Genomic DNA, 7048 nt, shown 5'->3' on the forward strand with positions numbered 1-7048 from the left:
TGACTCCAAGATGAACATGGGACAACAATGCAAGGTCATGGTCAGTAGGGCTAACTGTACCTTGTCATGCAGCCACAGATGCATCTCAAGCAGGGCCAAGGAGGGGATTCTCCCCCTCGATGAGACACTGGTTAGGCTGCAGCTGGAGTACTGCATTCAGTTCTGGGTGCCGCACTTCAGAAGGGAAGTGGGCAGAATTGAGAGGGTCCAAGAGGAGGGCCACCCACATGATCTGGGGACATCAGGGCAGACCCTACGAAGAGAGGCTACAGGACCTTAACCTGTTCAGCCTTTGCAAGAGAAGGCTGAGGGGGGACCTGGTGGCCATCTATAAACTCACTAGCAGGGACTGCAGGGTTTGGGAGAGACCTTGTTCACCCTAGCACCCCACGGGGTAACAAGGAATAATGGCCACAAGTTGTTAGAGAGCAGGTTTAGACTAGATATCCAAAGGCATTACTTCACAGTCAGGGTGGCTGGGATCTGGAACCAACTTCCAAGGGAAGTGGTGATGGCTCCTACTCTGGGGGTCTTTAAGAGGAGGCTTGACGTCTATCTATCTGGGGTCATTTCAGCCCAGTTTTCTCTCCTACCCAGGGAGGGGAGTCAGACCTGATGCTCTACAGGGTCCTTTCTAACCCTATTTCTATGAAACTATGAGAGAAAAAGAGGGGGAAAAGGAGAGAAAAGAGAGTAGAAAGAGTATCCACAGGGGATCAGTAACTTACCTGAGAACTTCTCACAGTATCAATGGGAAGAATGGAGCTCTGGGAGTGAGGGGCGGATCTGGGAAGAGATAAACACTGCAGGACAGGTATTGCATGGGCAACCTGCAAGAAAATAAAAAAGTGAAATTGATACATTATTATTCAGCTTTGGAGACAGTGTCTGAGTGCCAATCAAAAGGACCCAAGGCATCAGACACATGCAATAAAAAAAAAGGGGGATAGACTTATCTGCCAACAAAGTAAAGAGGGAGTATGTATCAGGGTTTGAAGATAAAAGTCCACAATCAGAATACAAACATAAAATGGACATGAGCCCGTCTAGCTTTGAATGCCTGCTTGCATGCCACCTTGGTCCAGGCAGTAGAGGGTATACGCTCTCTAGCATCATGGGTTCCCTGAGGTGGCCTTCGGTTGTTCCTCTGGCCTTCCCCAAACTCACCTGCCATGTTATATCAGTGTGGGGTTCAGCCTCAAAGTTCCCCTCAGGGATGGCCACTCCGCTTGCGGGATGTTCATGGGGCTCCACCACCTGCCCTACACCCCAGCCTGACACCAACCTCTGGTGTGGCACCAGATCTTGACACGGCTGCCTTTCCAGTGTAGATGTTCCTCATGCCCTATCATATCCTCCTCTATCCTTGAGGAAGGATAATTAGCTGGCCCAGGCTCTAAGCCTGCGATCCCCTGGAGCCGGTCGGCTCTTTTCTTGGGGTCCAAGCATGCCCCTGCCGAGCAGGGGTAAAGCAATAAAACAAAGAAAAGAAACCAAAATAAGGGACCCAAAGAGGTCTCCCTAACAAGTGTCCTACTGGTTGGCTTTCTCAGGCCTCCTGCCTGAACTTGATAGTGCTCCCCCGAGGCTGGTCCCACAGGGTTCTTCTCTCTTCTCTGCCCCTAGCCCAGCTCCCTGACCTGGTACCTGGAAACTGTCAAGTGGAGACACCTTCATTTCCCCAAGGTTGGTTTCACTCTCTCCCTTGAGCTCGCCATCCTGGCTGTGCCACTGCTTGGCATTTCCCTCGATGCACCTCCTTGGCAGCACTAGAGAGAAGTCCCTCCCAGCACTCTGCCCCTCCTGGAGCTCAATCTCAGTGCCCCTGATATGAAAAGCTCTTGGTGCTTCTCCAGCTGCTGATTGCCTGGGTGTTTCAAATTTGCACTGGCCCCACCTACTACTGACATGGAGAGCCTCCTCCTCCTCACTGGCTCTCATTTCCCTACTGCAGGGGGCTGTTTTTATTCCTGCTGGCTGGTGTGTCCTTGTGACATCACCCACTGGCCTTAATTGCATAAAGGCGTGGCTTATAAACCACATGGACTTTTCTTTTAGGTCTTCTAGCACCTCTCCTCCTGTGAGTAATTGTAGTCCTGTTTTGTATTTCTTTCTTTAATTTTACTGTTTCTTCCCACCTCGAGTCCCACTGGCGGGGCTTCCCAGCCCCTCGTCTTACTATCCTCGGGACAGGACCAATAGGAAAGAGACTTTTTTTTTAATATTAGGTTCTGTTCAGTCAAATTGATAGTAATAGCATAAGAACAGTATATAAATAAAATCACTAAGTTGATATAAAAATAAATAAATAAATACAGGTTTTGATCTGAATCAGAATATGATTGTCTATGCCATGGAGTGCATGTGAATATACAGAGAAGTGAACATGATAACTTAATGATAGTACCCATGAAACCCTAATAGAGACCTTAAAAAAAAAATCTTTTGAATAACCTCTGGACTAGTGACATCAAAAATTCCAGCATAAAATAATAACATCCAAGACATGGCAGGTGGGAAAGTCAGGATTCATTGGGTGACTATAGAGAGTGATAAAAGAAGACATCCTAAGTGCAACCACCACAGTGGTGCATTGGCCGGGAAATCTGATTATGGCCTGATTGAAGGACGACATGGAGAGACAACCAAACCCTGTGGGGAGTCCAGAACCTGTACAACAAATCCTACATTTGGTAGGTCAATAATTACAACAACACGAAGCCACTGAACAAATCGCACTTGAAGAAAAATCAATACAACAACAGGCATGGGCTCAATGGCACCAAGTCAAATTAAGACTTCCTAAGATGACCCTGCAAGATGACCCAGAGTCCTTCCTAGAAAGCTTTGAAAGAACAGCACTAACATCTGGGTTAGAGCAAAGCCATTGGGCTAGTCAATTTGGTGTGCTCTTGATAGGAAAAGCACAAGCTGCCTACTGGGCTATGGCACGGGGTGAAGTGACAGACCATTACAAGGTCAAGAAAGAAATTCTGTGCCATTTAGACATCAACCTGGAAAAATACCAACCAGCATTCTGGAAGAAAAAGAAAAGGGAAGAGAAATCCCCATGGATTCTATTACAGCAACTGGCTGATTTGTTAGAAAAGTGGTTAAAGCCACAAGAGGTAGCCAAGATGGAGTTATGTGACCAGATCCTGTTAGAGCAGTTCTTAATAGATTTGCATAAAAATACCCAATGTTGGGTGCAATGTCATCCCCAAAGTCATCAGCAGAAGCTCTACACTTGGCCGAAGATTCTGATAGTGCACAAATGGATAGCAACTGAGAGAGGGCCCCAAAGTCTGCACCAGCTCAAATAGCATGAGAGAATGAACAAAAAGTATGAGAAGGGAGAAGAGTCACTATCATATTCTTGAGATGTGAAAGAGTTGGACACATCACAAGGGAATGTACAAGCCATCCTTGTACATCACAGGGGAATGTACAAGCCCAAGTCTGTGGCCAAGGGAAACCACATTCAACATCCAAATGCAAAAAAGTGAGTGGGCTGACAATGGGCAGGTGGAAATGATGGACTGCAGCATTGGGAAAACACACTGGGAGGCATAACCCCCCCCCCCCCATCGTTAGGGCCCGGGTTGGAGGAAAGAAGATATGAGCCATAGTTGATACAGGCTGCACCCAAACATTGATTAGAACTGACCCAGCTCCTGGAGGTTGGGCTCTGAGTGCAAATCCCATAAGAAGGGTTTGTATGCATGGGAAGCCGTCGGTATACCCTTGCAGGAAATATCTGGTGGAAATGTTAGATACCACCCGGGAGATGCCAATGGGTCTGGCCAATGACCTATCTTACCCAACGATATTGGGCAGAGATTAGGAAGAGATTTATAAGGTCCTGGACACGGTGAGAAAGCCAGGAGACAAGATAGAAGGCTTATCCAGGGAGGACAGTGAAACTTACACAGAGTCTAACACATTGGATCTGGAGAGTATAGCAAACAACGAATGCTTTTGAGAGGCTCAGCAAGATGAAAACCTGTTTCGACTGATAACATAAACAGAGCTGGCCAAGCAAGATGATCAGGTAATATGCCCAGAGTGATGTCGTGCACTCTGCTGGTATGAGCTAAGAAAAGGCCTGCTATATAAAGGTGGGACAAATAGAAGGAACAGAGGTACCACAACTGTTGATACCTCAAACCTACTGGGAACCCCTCCTGAAACTAGCTCATGCGAACCCACTAGGAGGGCTCATGGGAAGGGCCAAAATGGAGGCCAGATTAACTAAGTGATGTTTCTGGCCCAGGCTGTATGAACAAGTCGAAGACTACTTCAGGGCCTGCCTGAGTTGCCAGAGGGTCAGCCTTCAAAAGTCACCATGAGTTCCCTAACAACCCATGCCAGTGATAGAAGAGCCTTTCTCCTGTATTGCCCTAGATGTTATTGGACCATTACTGAAAAGTGCGACTCATTTCCAATTTGTACTCGTCATGATAGACTATGCCACTAGGTTCCTGGAAGCTGTCCCACTGAGGACAGTCACTGGGACTCGAATAGCAGAATAATTGCTTAAATGGGTATCCCGCTTTGGTATTCTTAGGGAAATCATTACAGACCAAGGGACAAATTTTATGCCCCATGTTATGCGGAATCTGTGTCAGGCATTAAAAATAAGACACTTGCGAACCACATTATACCATACCCAAACTAATGGGTTAGTACAGAGATTCAATGGGACTCTCAAAAACATGATGCGCAGATGCATGTAGGAACAACCATGGAAGTGGGACTTAGTCATACCACCTCTGTTGCTTGCGGTACAGGAAGCTCCACAATCCTCCTGAGGGTTTTCACCATTTGAGATGGTGTATGGGCATCAACCTTGGAGTCTGTTGGATGTGGTCCAAGAGGGATCAGAAGAAGGAGGGACCCCAGGGGTGAGGCCCTCCAAGTATGCCAGAGAATTGAGGGTATGCCTATGAAAGGCAGAAAATGTAGCCCAAGATAACCTCTGACAAGCCCAAGAAAAACAAAAAACAAGTTATGACAGAAATATGAGTGAGAGAGACCTACAACCAGGCCAAAGGATGTTGGTTCTCCTCTCGGATACTACAAGTAAGTTTTTAACTTGTTGGCAAGGTCTATTCACGCTATCCAGGTGTGTTGGACTATGAGATCCTTTGCCTTGGACAAAAAAAAGGAAAAACATATATTTCATGTCAATTTACTAAAATTGTGGAAGGAACAAGAAGGTTTAGTAGCTTCCATTATGGGAGGGCAGGTGGAATGTTAGAGTGTAATAAACAGGGAACAACAAAAATGCCCAACAGTTCAAGAAGTCTGTCTCGGAACCCAATTGAGAGTGAAGCAGAGATCAATTAAGACTTCTCATACGGGACTTCATAGATGTGTTTAATGAGAAACCAGGCTGTGCTACCGGCATAAGTAATAACATCATTCCACTGAAGGCCGGTGTGATCACGGAAATATGGCAGAGGATACCATATCTTTGGTACAAAGAAGTTAGAGTGGAGATAGACAAAATGTTAAAGCAAGGAATAATAACAGAATCATGGGGTTCGCAGTGAAGTCTATTGGTACTCGTGCCTAAACAAGATGGGTCCCTACGTTTATGTCTCGACTTCTGAATATTAAATGTAATTTTGAGATTTGACACTTTTCCCATGCCCCAAATCAGCAAACTACTGAAGAGGGTAGGCCAGGCCAATTACATATCCACCTTAGATTTGACCAAAGGTTATTGGAAAATACCTGTACATACAGAAAACCAAGCCAAAACTGCTTTCCGCACACCATGGGGTTTGTACGAATTTAAGCAAATGCCATTTGGTCTACATGGAGCTGCAGCTACTTTCCAAGGACTCACTGATTGGGTCTTAGCACCCCACCAACAATATGTTGCAGCATACATGAATGACATAATAATATATACCAAAGAATGAGAACAACATCTGAAAGCTCTATGCACCATCCTCCAAGAGCTCAGGCAAACAGGCCTCACAGCCAACCCAGGGAAATGTGCCTTAGGCAAGGCAGAAACTAAATACCTCAGCTTCATGGTAGGGCAAGGGTGCCTGTGCCCCTTAGTAGACAAAGTGGAAACAATACAGGACTACTGTCCTTCACAGATGAGAAAACAGGTACGTGGCTTTCTTGGCTTAGTGAGTTATTATCACAGGTTCATACTATATTTTGCAGAGATAACAGCCCCCTAAACTGACCTACTAAAAGGACGTGGAAATAGGCCTATAAAGTGGGAAGAGAAACATTTAGAATCCTTTCATAAGGTTCAACAAGCTTTATGTAACAATACGATCCTTTGAACACCTGACATTACACGTCCTTTTACCTTGCAGACAGATGCTTTGTATTATGCCAAGGGCTCTGTGTTGACATAGGAACTGGAAGGGATAGAGCATCCAATTGTCTATGCTAGCCGGAAACTTAATCCACTAGAAAAAAGGTATGCCACCATCGAACAGGAATGTCTGGTGATAAAATGGGGGGTAGAATATTTTTGGTACTATCTCCTGGGCTGTAAATTCACTTTGATTACCAATCATAAACCCTTGAAGTGGTTGAAGACCACCCATATGGATATTCCCTGAATCACACAGTGGGCTCTGGCCTTACAACCTTTTCACTTCGAAATCAAATACAGGCCTGGGCACGTGAATGTGGTGGCAGACTTCCTCTATTCATGTCTTCCAGATACACTATCACCGGAGGCCTCAAATGCTCAGGGCGGTGCAACCCCTGATCGCCGCAAAGGCCCAGATAAATAACAAAAGGCACCTTGTGTCATCTTAAGCGGGAAGGTGTGTGAAGAAGCAAGCATGGTGGCAGTGAAAGGACCCAGATAATGCTGCTTCCGAAGCTGATGATGTAAAAATCACGGTTCGTTTCTTTGGAGGCTCAATGAATAATAATCCTTAGGCACACATTGTTGATGATACAAAAGGTATATATTTGCAAATAGGGTCAGAGGGAGAAGACAAAAGATCAAAACCCTCTGCCCCCGGGAACAATCATTAGCAGGCTTTTATCCCCTCTCTTCTGG

Source organism: Crocodylus porosus, unplaced genomic scaffold, assembly GCF_001723895.1.
Source record: "Crocodylus porosus isolate Cpor-Errol unplaced genomic scaffold, CroPor_comp1, whole genome shotgun sequence".
Classification (NCBI taxonomy): Eukaryota; Metazoa; Chordata; order Crocodylia; family Crocodylidae; genus Crocodylus; species Crocodylus porosus.